The following is a 13,825-nucleotide window of genomic DNA, read 5'->3' on the forward strand; positions in this document are numbered from 1 at the left end:
CACTTCTGGGTTATGGTCCAGTTGTGTGGAACATTATACAGACTGATGTAGCTGTAAGGGGAATGGAGCTGTTTTATCTCAGGAGGGAGCTACATTAGCATCTACCTCAAGCATTAAGGTAATCAACGGAGTGCTAGTCTACATCGGAGAAAGACTAGCAGCTGTTCTAGGATTGGAACATTTTCTTTACCCGATTGCTTAGGGATCGTCGGAAGTGCTCATTAGATGCCATTGCAAGCCCTTCTACAAAGGTGTAGACCAGTGGCTCTCAACATTTTGACTTTTCTAAATTCTGTTGAGGTACCCCCAATTTTGTCCTACTAAATCCAGGTATCACTCACATGCCCACCACTCAAATTAACATATTTTCCACTACTAATATTTCCCTATACTAATCCACCACTATCATTTTGTGTTCTGGAGTAGCATGCCACTAGTCAGAAAGCATTTCAACCCCTCACCAGGTTTAGAAAGCATTAAATTAACACAATTACTAGAGGGCAAGACCATTTTAAACAAGGGCAAGAAAAGGTATGCATCTTTGCATTGCTGAATGTGTTTTGTTCAACCATTTATGAGCAGAGTATGAAGTGGAACATAGTTTTTCACAGAACAGATGCCATGCACTGTAACAGACCACCACCCCACACAAGTGCCCATGATTTAAGACAGCCAGGTCGGTTCCTTTAACCATCAACACTGGCCACCCACAGACAAGCTATTACAACCCAAATATATGTGCAGTAGCTCTTTTACGTATCTCACTCTCCCACTACTCCAGTTCAATGGCTGTAACTTGTTCTTAAAAGAACTACTTAGGTTTGGTCCAAGAAGCCCCAGTTATAAACAAGGTATTACTCTTGCGCTGTTGCTTGGCCAGTGAAGCCATTGTTTGGGTTACCACCGGTTCAAAGACAGCGCTTTCAACAAATGCTGTTTAAATAAAGAACACAATTTGAACTGAGCCCCCCCCCCCCCAAAAAAAGACAGGACAGGCATTTACTTTACACGAAATATTTTATTAAGGCGTATCAATTATGTATACGAAATCAGTAGGTTTCCAAAACAAAGTCTTCTCTGCCGGCTGAAGTCTGGCAGGAAAGTCCCATCTGAAAGAAAAGAAAAAAAAGGGGGTTTGGGTTCAGAATTGAAATTAAACCTTAAAAAAAACACGCATGTCTTTACTGCATATACTGGCACGTCAGAACTTAAAGGCAGCTTCATTTACATCAGAAGTCTAACACGTAATAAAGTCATCATTCAGTGCCAGTACTTCGCCTTATACCACACAACCTTAACGTAAATTGCAATGGTCAACCTAAGTTTTTACAAAAAAAACATCACCCACTTCAATAAGGGGCAACCAAAACAACCTTATTTAACCAAAGAAAGTATCTCTAGAGGCGTGAGCAGTAGAACGGGGCACTGGACAAATAAGCAGCACTGTTCATGCTCCAGGTGAAAAAATTTGAAAACGAGTTGAGACTGCACACGCGGACTAAAGCGAAGCAAGGAAATGAGGGCGACGATAAAGAACCTAAACTAAGCAATGGCGAACTTTAAGCTCGCTAAAAAGTAGCAAAATGAGTCGAAAGCGTGTATTTGCAGGCGAGACTTGGAAAAAAGAGCGGGAGATAACGCATTAATACATAAAACATTTGTCAGTTATCGCAATCGAACTGCAGCATCTTGACTAGCTGTACCGCAGTGTTACTGCCACAAGCATAAATCAGATCTCTCCAGGTACCGCAACTGCCGCCTCCAAGCGACTACCAGGCCTCCTACATGAGCTTGTGCCACCCCCACATGCCAACATGACCAAGGTTCACTGGTGACTACGGAGGTCGTAAATCTAATATTGAGTTCCCAAAGCAGGCCCGAGTCAACTTCTCGCCAGCAGTAATCAGAGACCAGTACTACATAACGCGCCGCCAAAAACGGCGTGGGTTTTGCAATATCTAGACAAGGAAAAAAAACGAAAAAAACTCGTTCTAGTTAAAGTAACTGTATACAACTTTACTAACACTAAATTCTAATCAATATACAGGTTTGAAAAGAGTTACTGTCTCAGGGATGCTCAGCGACTTGCACACACATTGCTTTACATCTTCGTGAAGGGCGTTTATATCAACGTTATCGGGCCCCAAAGATGGCCGCCCTCGCAAGTCCGCTCCTTCTGCGAAGCACCCGAGTACAGCAGCCGCTGCAGTGTAATGTTTATCACCGCAGGCGGACGTCGTTCGGTAAGTACCTATGAAGCTCCAGCCCTCCTAACAGCCACTCTCGCGTGTACCCTACACGTGGGGTTGTATGCCTAGCCCTTTAAAGGTAAAATACCCGATGAACGACAAACGGCCGCGGAGCCGGTCCGCACACGCCAAGGGTAAGGACACACGGCGACAGCCTCATCAGCCAGCAGAAGTCTCCGGTCACTGCTGGCAGGCCCTCGTGCTAACCTTACTCCCGCACAGACGTGCCCGGCCAAGGTACCCTGCGAGTACGTTTTAAATGGAATACATCGCACCAAATAAGCATGAGGCGCCCGGAAGGGAAGTGTGGGGGGAGAGGTTTGGCACCGAGAGCGCAGATACTCTTAAGACAGCGGCTTTGGCATGTCGAGTACAGAAGCATGCGACCTAGACCCAAGAAGAAGAGACCCACCTGATGCATCCAGAGCGTCGCCGAGTAACTCACTAAAGAGAAGGCGGAAGTGACGCAGGCCGTTTACATACTCTCAGCCTCCTCCTACGGGGACGTCACCAAAAGGGGCGGTCACACCAATCCTGGTGCCGAATGGGTGTCGAGGGAAGATACACTAGGCTCTGTGGGACAGACCTCGACTCCTTCCTGAGGCAGCAGGACAAACTCAGCCGAATTTTGCAGTGTAAGGGACACCAGCGTCCCCGATCCAGTGTACTTTATTGCAGGCATGTGGTAGTGTGTGTGTACGTGCGTGCAGATATCTCGCGAACTCGTATTAGAACACTTTACATCACCACCAGGTTTATTACACAAGGGTACTTTTTTCCTTTTTCTTATTTGGTACATGAAGATTAAGGTTCTGCTTATGAGTTATAGCATTATTTATCGCCCTGGATTAATTGTAAATGTGTTTATATAGCGCTTACTATCCCTGATGAGGCGTCAAACATAATGGTGGTGACATGCTGCTCAGCCTCCAGATGGCTGAAGATTTAAGGCTAATTGCTTTTGCAAAGGAAGTGCACAACAGCAGGCGGGCCAACTACTCCATGTGTTCGACAAGTATTCAATGGACTCTGCTGTCTGAAAAACCACTGCGGCAAACTCCACATAGACAAAGCCATCAAGCCAATAGCTCCGAGGCACAGCAGAGTTACGTTCCACATGTAAGGAAAGGTAGAAGAATAATTCTCACGTCTTCAGAATCTCGGTGTGATAGAAACGGTGTCTGGTCCGAACCCTGGGTCCCCCCATGGTAATTGCCCTGAAGCCAAAGTGTCCGGGGCTGGTGAGCCTCTGCATCAATATGTGCCTCCCCAACACAGTAGTGACGAGGGAGCACCACCTAACTCCCACATTGGACAATATAATTGCTGGTTTAACAGGTGCAAAGTGGTTCTCTAAGGTGGACCTCATCTCAGGATATCACCAGCTTCTATTTGACCCATTCAGTCAATATATTATGACTATCTAGGGCTGCGACAGTAGAAACAAATAAACTTGGAATATCGTTAGCAGCAACATTTTTCAGAATGCCATGAAGGAAACACTTTGCAGGCTCAAAGGGCCACTCCAAGTCGTAAGAAGAACACACACAACATATTCACACCATCCAGAAGAGAATGGCAGACAAGGGCCTCAATCTCAACAAATCCAGGTGGTCATTTTTGGATCGCAAACTAGAGTTGTTTAGGTACATTTTCTCAGCGGAAGGCATCAGTGTAGACCTCAAGAAATCCCCAAATATCTGACAGGCCCCTGCACCGACATCTACCACAGAAGTCAGATGCTTCCTCAAAATGGCAAACTACAGTCACAAATTTATCCTCAAGGCTCTTATCGGCAATGCTTACCGAGCTGATAAGAGCCATGACAAAAAAACACATACATGGTGAAAATGTAGCCTTACCCAAGAAGACACCTTCTGAAATCTCATGGAGGTGCTACTACATGGCGTCACAATTGGATACTTCCATCCTGCATTGGACACAGAACTAGTAGTTGATGCCAGTCCCCTGGGCCTCGGTGCTGTGCAGGTACAAAAACCACAAACGAACCAATGGGTTCCTATTGCAATCTCCAGTGAGACACTGTATGACGTTGAGACATGCTATGCCCCAAATGAGAGGGAAGCTCTTGTGATCGAATGGGTCTGCACCCACTTCCACCTATACCGGATGGAGTGGAAATTCATAGTAGTCACAGACCTCAAGGTTCTGGTGCACCTATTCCGGAGCACATATCAATACCCACCATCAAGCACAGAAAAGCGTGTCATACTGCTGAAGGTGTATCAGTTTGGTGTGTGCTATAGACCAAGATCGGAAAACCCCTCAGATTTATTTCCAGGCACCCACAGCTTAATGCCAGCAATGTAGCAAAGCAAATGACAGAGAGAGTAGTATGTTTAGTTTGTATCCCAGATGCCGTGCCTGTGGACACTCACCATCTAAGACTTCCTCCAGGCCATGACACAGGACACATATCTCAACCAAGCGGTCAACGCCATCAGACAGAAAAAGTGGACTTCCTTTCTAGCAGGGACCAGGAAGTTGGAGCAGCTGGCCTGCAACAGCCTCAGTCAGCTATGCTGTCCATGGACTGAACCGAGAGTAACGTATGACAGACTGGTCCTCAGAAGAAGGATCACAGTACCAGAAAGCCTGTGGTGCGTCATAGTAACACTCGCCCACCAACGCTATCAGGGCACTACAAAAACAAAGGTCAGACTGCAGAAAAGCTGTGGTTCCGTGGAATGAACAAACTTATTACCTTGTGTTTGCTGTGCCAATTAAATAATGAAGGAGACAGACCTGCTCCAATCATAACTGAAATCCCCAGCACAGTGCCATGGGGCTAGTCGGCATTGTCTTCAGGTGTGTCCCCGATGGCAAGCTCTCCTCCTCATGGACGCCTACTCCAAATTTCCAGTAGTCCGATTAGTCAGATCCCCAGCTTTCTGCCACATAAAGCTGTCACTGTGTCATGACCACACACACTTGCCAAGTCAAATCAAAGAAGTGCATGAGAAAAGCAAAGAGATATCCTCAGTGGAGACAGCAAAGCCCAAACTGGAAGAAGGTTTGCAGAGTAATCTTGCGCTTATTTCAAAGGAAGAATCAAGGAGAGAAGATCCAAGATGGCCGCTGTGAGTCCTGAAAGTTAGTTACAGTTCTAGTCTTGCAATCGGTTGGTTGCTAGGTTACGAGCTCTCCAGCTGGAAGCTTTGCACTTCAACTGAGGTCTGACAGGAATCAGCTGTGTGGAGAGAGAGCGCGCTTCAGAGCAGAAACTCCTGTGAGGTAAAATTACATTTGAAGATTATATTACAGAAAACGGATAAATATTGTCAAGGTTTATTCGAAGAGTTTGATAGTAGACCGTTCCCGTGGAAGTCGGCAAGGCTACAGAGTTAATGTATGAATAAACCTTATGTTTACTAGGTTCTTGTTTAAGATATTAAAGTCAAAGAAAAAACTAACTTTAAAAGAGCAAGTATCTACAAATGTCAAGGTTATAAACGAAGGCCAAGTTTAAAGGAGAAACGAACTGTTAACAAATAAGCATTTACAAATTCAATGGTAATAAACCAAAATAGAGTTTAAAAGAGAAACGAACTTAAATAAACAAGCATTTACAACTACAAGTTATCAACAGTTGTCGAAGTAAGAAAGGAGAAACTAACTTTAATAAACAAGCATTTACAAATACAAGTTATCAGCAAATGTCGAAGTAAGAAAGGAGAAACGAACTTTAATAAACAAGCATTTACGAATACAAGTATTGACAGAAGTCACAATAAGACAGGAGAAATTAAATAACATCAGCTGATTTGGAGAACGCATGATCACCAACTATATATATATATATATATATAGCAACATAAAACCAATCTCTAACAAGGTTGAGAAGTTCTTCCAGAATCAGTAATAAGCATTTTTTCAAGAAGAGCTATCATTCATAGAGAGAAGCAAGGCTACAGAGAACTCAGGGTGAGTGAAGAAATAATCGAATTAAAGAGAATTAAGTGTTGAGAGTAGAAAGTGAAAAACTGATGTTGTATGTCCCTAGTAATTGCGACTGTGACTCTTGCAGGTGCTGCATCCAATCTTAGATGTGAAGAGGCAGACTGAGTACTGGCGTTCATCATCTCTGTGGCAGTCTCTCTACCATCCCATTCCCCTTTCCCCCTCCGGGGTACTCAGCACGAAGGATTAAAATTCGTTGTGAGTAGCTCGGGTCGGGACTGAGGAGTTATCTTCTGCTTCTGAGGAAATCGAATTGAAGTATCCTGACAGATTGAAGTGCCTTCACCCTAATTTTAGGGGAAAAACAGATTTCCTCCTGAGCAGAATGGCAGAAGGAATTGATATAAAAGCATTAGCCACCGTTTTGGAAGGGTTACAGAAACAAATAAATAACATCATAGAAGAAACAGTCCAAATAAAACAGCGAATAAATGAGTTAGGGAACACGGCTAAATCAAATGAATCTGTGTTTTCACAAATCCCTAGCCCTTCACAGTCTGCAGGTATATCCACTCAAGTAATTCATGCGGTTTCCCCTATTATTCCTTTGGCTCAACCCGAGCGCTTCGGTGGGGATCCAAATAAGGCGCAGATTTTTCTGGCCCAATGCTCATTGCATTTTTTATGTAGACCAGTCATTTTTTCCGAAGACCAGTCCAAAGTGGCATTTATATTGTCTTATCTGACAGGAGATGCGGCCTCATGGTCCATGCCAATAATTTCCAGAAATGATCCTGTTTTATATAATTTCCAAAATTTCAAGGAAGAGTTCTTAAGAATATTTGATCGGCGAACTGCAGCTCAAGCTACTGACAATGAACTACTGCAAATCAGGCAAGGTAATAAAGATCTAGTAGCCTATCTGGCTCATTTCAATAAACTCATTGTAGAGACTGCCTGGCCGGAGTCAAAAAGAGCCGCCATATTTTATCGTGGACTGAGAGATGAATTGAAAGATGCCTTAGCACAAGTTCCAAATAGACCCACCGAAATTTCGGAGTTAATTGATCTTGTGTTACAGATTGACCACCGGTTAACTGAACGAAGAGCAGAAAAGAGAAGAGAGTATCGACCATTTCCCCTGAGAATTGATCATGTAAGAAATGATCATACGAGAGCCGGAGAAGGGATAACGATAGAAGAACCAATGCAAATTGGTTCCATCCGAGGTCCTTCATCTAAGGAAGAAAAAGAGAAAAGAAGAGTGAATCAACTATGTTTATATTGCGGTGCATCTGGGCATTTTGTTAAAAACTGTCCCAAGAAACCCAAAGCTCTTCAGTCGGGAAAAGACCAGCTTCATCAGTAGAGGGAGTTGCCCTGATGAAAGCAGAACCCAAGACTACTCCTTTAGATCAAAGAGTGGCGAATACCTTACAAATCGCAGCGCCACATTTGGTACAAACAGTATCAGTTAAGACCCTTGAGAAGGAAATTCAAGGGATCTCAGTTATGATAGACTCTGGAGCTACAGGCAACTTCTGTGACATCAAATACGCTCGTAAAATGGGTATTCGATTTATCAAGAAATCTACTTTGGAAGTAGTAAGAGCTGTGGATGGAACCAATCTTTCTTCAGGACCCATTTCCCATGAGACCGAACCAATTCAGATGCAAGGTTTTGGTGGACATCAGGAGCAGATAATCTTTAATTTGATAGATGCTCCACAATTTCAACTCATTTTGGGTCTGCCCTGGCTTACAGAACATAATCCACAAATTGATTGGAGCAAAAGAACGATCAAGATGAATTCCTCTTACTGCAAAGAGAATTGCTTTCATGATGGAGTGGTAGTGTCCACCAAGTCCCTAGCAGCCTGTTTATCATCACACTCTTCAATGATCTGTGCACTAAAGACAGCAGAAATCCCAAAAGAATATGAGGATTTAGTCGCCGTTTTTGATGAAAAGGAGGCTGAGAAATTGCCACCACATCGACCCTACGACTGCAAAATTGAACTGGAGCCAGGTGCGATATTGCCATGTAGCAGAATATACGCATTGACCGAAGCAGAGAATCAACATTTAAAGGAGTATTTGGATCAATATCTTGCTAATGGTTTTATTCGTCCTTCTGAATCTCCAGTGTCATCTCCACTATTTTTCATACCAAAGAAGGATGGGAGTCTTCGAACTTGCATTGATTATCGAGCCCTCAATCAGGTTACCATCAAGAATCGATACCCACTGCCTTTAGTGTCAGTTTTATTAGATCAAGTAAAGAATGCTAGAATCTACACCAAATTGGACCTGCGAGGAGCGTATCATTTGATTCGAGTGGCTTCAGGGGATGAATGGAAAACCGCTTTTCGGACTCGATACGGATTATTTGAATATTAAGTGATGCCTTATGGGTTATGCAATGCTCCCGCTGCCTTCCAGCATTTCGTTAATGATATATTACGAGAATTCCTCGACCGGATTGCCGTGGTTTATATAGATGACATTTTAATCTTTTCCGACAATCTACAGGAGCACATTTCCCATGTTCGATCCATCCTCACAAGGTTGCAAGAAAACCATCTCTATGTGAAATTGGAGAAGTGTGCATTTCATGTGGAACGAGTTGAGTTCTTAGGATTCATTTTGTCACCAGAAGGAGTTAGTATGGATCTTACCAAGATAAAGACAGTGCAACATTGGCCTTCTCCTTGCAATGTCAAAGAGATCCAGAGTTTCTTGGGATTCGCTAATTTTTATCGAAGATTCATATCCAATTTTTCTCAAACAGTTACACCCATTACTCGATTGTTGAAGAAAGGAGTGAAGTTTGAGTGGACAAAAGAAGCTGAAAATGCTTTTAATTTTTTGAAGAATTCCTTCGTCTCAGCTCCAATCTTGCTCCACCCCAATCCAGATGAGCCATATTATGTGGAGGCAGATGCTTCAGATGTTGCCATAGGAGGTATCCTTTCCCAGCGTCATAAAGATACAGGTCAATTACATCCAGTGGCCTATTTATCTCGAAAATTAACACCACCAGAGATAAATTATTCAATTGCGGATAAGGAGATATTGGCAGTCAAAGAAACTTTTCGTGAGTGGAGGCATTACATTTTGGGAGCTAAGCATAAAGTGACAGTTTACACGGACCACCAAAATTTACAGTTTTTAAAATCAGCTCGAACTCTAACAGCTAGACAACTGCGTTGGTCCCTATATTTTGCAGACTTTGATTTTGTTATCACTTTCAGACCAGGAAAAGTAAATGGGAAGGCAGATGCTCTATCTCCAATTGATACCGGTGCAGTTAAAGAGCCTCCAGAAAAAGAATTGATTATTCCACAAGAGAAGTTCATATCTGCCATATTGTATGAAAATTTAACCAAAGAAATTCAAGAAAACTTAACATTCGAAGGAATGCTGAAGTGGTCCAAAGAAGGCCAAGGAAGAGAAATCAAAAAAGGTTTGCCATACTTTAAAGGTGCACTGTATGTTCCGACTGTGGAGCTGCAAGAAAAGATTCTTCAGGCTTATCATGATGATCAATTGGCTGGACACCAAGGAATTCAAAAGACTCAAAATCTAATAAAACGAGAATTTTGGTGGCCAAAAATGAAAACTCAGATAGGACAATATGTGTCAACTTGTGACAAATGTCAAAGAGGGAAATCAAATAGAACAGCTTCACAAGGTCTATTAAGACCTTTGCCCACTGCACCCCATGCCTGGCATACTGTTACTATGGATCTTATAGTGGACCTCCCTAGTAGTCAAGGTTTTAACACTATCCTAGTTTTTGTAGACACTTTCACTAAAATGGCGCATTTCATTCCTTTGAAAGAAATCTCTCGAGCCCCACAGGTTGCACAGTTGTTTACACAACACATAGTACGCGCCCATGGTATCCCAAAAATTCTAGTTTCAGACAGGGGGTCCCAATTTGTTTCTCGCTTTTGGAAGGCCTTTAGTAAAAGATTAGGAATTGATTCTCGTTACTCTACCAGTTACCATCCTAAAACCGATGGGCAAACAGAGAGAGTGAATCAAGAGTTAGAACAGTATTTAAGACTCAATTTATTCGATAGAGAGAAGGAATAGCCCGAGTTGATGTGGGCAGCTGAATTTGCTTACAATAATGCTGTTCATTCCACCACTGGGTTTACCCCCTTTTATCTGAACCATGGTAGACATCTTAATGTAATGTTGGGTAAAGAAGATGATTCAGTGCCTGCAGTAGAAGAGATGGTGAGGGATTTGCAGACCACGTTAGTTAGGGCTAGAAAAAACATAATTCAAGCAAAAGACTCATATAAGACTCAGGCTGATAGAAAAAGAAGAGAGAGACCCATTTATTCGAAAGGAGACAAAGTTTGGTTATCCACTCGTCATTTACGTCTCAAAGGAAATTGTAAATTTCAGCCACGATTTATAGGCCCATTCAAAGTTGACAAGATGATCACTCCAGTGGCAGTTAAATTGCAGTTGCCAGCTCATCTAAAGATACATCCTGTTTTCCATGTCTCCTTGTTAAAGAACAGTCCTCCAAATTTACGTCAAAACTCCCCTCCAATTCCTATCCAGATTAGCTCTGCAGAAGAGTATGAGGTCAATCAAATCTTAGATTCCAAAATCCGTAATGGCCAGCTTTATTATCTAATTGATTGGAAAGGTTATGGTCCAGAGGAACGATCCTGGGAGCCGCACGAGTATGTACATGCTTCAAGATTAGTGAGAAACTTTCATAGAACCTACCCAAGCAAACCTAAATTGGAGAACTGTTCCTTGAGGGGGAGTACTGTCATGACCACACAAACTTGCCAAGTCAAATCAAAGAAGTGCATGAGAAAAGCAAAGAGATATCCTCAGTGGAGACAGCAAAGCCCAAAGTGGAAGAAGGTTTGCAGAGTAATCTTGCGCTTATTTCAAAGGAAGAATCAAGGAGAGAAGATCCAAGATGGCCGCCGTGAGTCCTGAAGGTTAGTTACAGTTCTAGTCTTGCAATCGGTTGGTTGCTAGGTTACGAGCTCTCCAGCTGGAAGATTTGCACTTCAACTGAGGTCTGACAGGAATCAGCTGTGTGGAGAGAGAGCGCGCTTCAGAGCAGAAACTCCTGTGAGGTAAAATTACATTTGAAGATTATATTACAGAAAACGGATAAATATTGTCAAGGTTTATTCGAAGAGTTTGATAGTAGACCGTTCCCGTGGAAGTCGGCAAGGCTACAGAGTTAATGTATGAATAAACCTTATGTTTACTAGGTTCTTGTTTAAGATATTAAAGTCAAAGAAAAAACAAACTTTAAAAGAGCAAGTATCTACAAATGTCAAGGTTATAAACGAAGGCCAAGTTTAAAGGAGAAACGAACTGTTAACAAATAAGCATTTACAAATTCAATGGTAATAAACCAAAATAGAGTTTAAAAGAGAAACTAACTTAAATAAACAAGCATTTACAACTACAAGTTATCGACAGTTGTCGAAGTAAGAAAGGAGAAACTAACTTTAATAAACAAGCATTTACAAAAATCAGCAAATGTCGAAGTAAGAAAGGAGAAACGAACTTTAATAAACAAGCATTTACAAATACAAGTATTGACAGAAGTCACAATAAGACAGGAGAAATTAAATAACATCAGCTGATTTGGAGAACGCATGATCACCAACTATATATATATATATAGCAACATAAAACCAATCTCTAACAAGGTTGAGAAGTTCTTCCAGAATCAGTAATAAGCATTTTTTCAAGAAGAGCTATCATTCATAGAGAGAAGCAAAGCTACAGAGAACTCAGGGTGAGTGAAGAAATAATCGAATTAAAGAGAATTAAGTGTTGAGAGTAGAAAGTGAAAAACTGATGTTGTATGTCCCTAGTAATTGCGACTGTGACTCTTGCAGGTGCTGCATCCAATCTTAGATGTGAAGAGGCAGACTGAGTACTGGCGTTCATCATCTCTGTGGCAGTCTCTCTACCATCCCATTCCCCTTTCCCCCTCTGGGGTACTCAGCACGAAGGATTAAAATTTGTTGTGAGTAGCTCGGGTCGGGACTGAGGAGTTATCTTCTGCTTCTGAGGAAATCGAATTGAAGTATCATGACACACTGAAGATGTTTGCCATATTTGGTCATCAGTCATCATGTCAGACTATGGACCACCCTTTTGTGAGAAAGTAGCCTCTTTCTAGCCTTGTTACCCCCACTTTTGGCCTGTTTGTGAGTGTATGTCAGGATGTTTGTCACTGTTTTCACTGTCTCACTGGGATCCTGATGGCTAGGCCCCAGTGCTCATAGTGAAAACACTATGTTTTCAGTATGTTTGTTATGTGTCACTGGGACCCTGCTGGTCAGGGCCCCAGTGCTCATAAGGTTGTGGCCTATATGTATGTGTCACTGGGACCCTGTCACACAGGGCCCCAGTGCTCATAGGTGTGCCTGAATGTGTTACCTGTGTTATGACTAACTGTCTCACTGAGGCTCTGCTAACCAGAACCTCAGTGGTTATGCTCTCTCATTACTTTCAAATTGTCACTAACAGGCTAGTGACCATTTTTACCAATTTACATTGGCTTACTGGAACACCCTTATAATTCCCTAGTATATGGTACTGAGGTACCCAGGGTATTGGGGTTCCAGGAGATCCCTATGGGCTGCAGCATTTCTTTTGCCACCCATAGGGAGCTCTGACAATTCTTACACAGGCCTGCCACTGCAGCCTGAGTGAAATAACGTCCACGTTATTTCACAGCCATTTTACACTGCACTTAAGTAACTTATAAGTCACCTATATGTCTAACCTTTACCTGGTAAAGGTTAGGTGCAAAGTTACTTAGTGTGTGGGCACCCTGGCACTAGCCAAGGTGCCCCCACATTGTTCAGAGCCAATTCACTGAACTTTGTGAGTGCGGGGACACCATTACACGCGTGCACTACATATAGGTCACTACCTATATGTAGCTTCACAATGGTAACTCCGAAAATGGCCATGTAACATGTCTATGATCATGGAATTGCCCCCTCTATGCCATCCTGGCATAGTTGGCACAATCCCATGATCCCAGTGGTCTGTAGCACAGACCCTGGTACTGCCAAACTGCCCTTCCTGGGGTTTCACTGCAGCTGCTGCTGCTGCCAACCCCTCAGACAGGCATCTGCCCTCCTGGGGTCCAGCCAGGCCTGGCCCAGGATGGCAGAACAAAGAACTTCCTCTGAGAGAGGGTGTGACACCCTCTCCCTTTGGAAAATGGTGTGAAGGCAGGGGAGGAGTAGCCTCCCCCAGCTTCTGGAAATGCTTTGTTGGGCACAGAGGTGCCCAATTCTGCATAAGCCAGTCTACACCGGTTCAGGGACCCCTTAGCCCCTGCTCTGGCGCGAAACTGGACAAAGGAAAGGGGAGTGACCACTCCCCTGACCTGCACCTCCCCTGGGAGGTGTCCAGAGCTCCTCCAGTGTGCTCCAGACCTCTGCCATCTTGGAAACAGAGGTGCTGCTGGCACACTGGACTGCTCTGAGTGGCCAGTGCCACCAGGTGACGTCAGAGACTCCTGCTGATAGGCTCCTTCAGGTGTTAGTAGCCTATCCTCTCTCCTAGGTAGCCAAACCCTCTTTTCTGGCTATTTAGGGTCTCTGTCTCTGGGGAAACTTCAGATAACGAAT

At 43.3% G+C, this 13,825-nt stretch overlaps 1 long non-coding RNA gene and 1 other non-coding gene across 2 annotated transcripts; both read right to left on the reverse strand.

Annotated features, from left to right (window-relative positions):
• Positions 1–787: 787 nt before the first annotated feature.
• Positions 788–923, reverse strand: LOC138247535 (small nucleolar RNA SNORA50). The gene has a single exon (XR_011194564.1). It is a non-coding gene; the product is annotated as a small nucleolar RNA SNORA50 (small nucleolar RNA).
• Positions 924–998: 75 nt separating this feature from the next.
• On the reverse strand, positions 999–2,756 carry LOC138245906 (uncharacterized). Its single transcript, XR_011194185.1, has 2 exons — positions 2,662–2,756; positions 999–1,109 (listed from the first exon to the last, which is right to left on the reverse strand). It is a non-coding gene; the product is annotated as an uncharacterized lncRNA (long non-coding RNA).
• Between the last annotated feature and the right edge of the window lie 11,069 nt (positions 2,757–13,825).

The sequence above is a fragment of the Pleurodeles waltl genome, chromosome 7 (assembly GCF_031143425.1).
Source record: "Pleurodeles waltl isolate 20211129_DDA chromosome 7, aPleWal1.hap1.20221129, whole genome shotgun sequence".
NCBI classification, from domain to species: Eukaryota; Metazoa; Chordata; class Amphibia; order Caudata; family Salamandridae; genus Pleurodeles; species Pleurodeles waltl.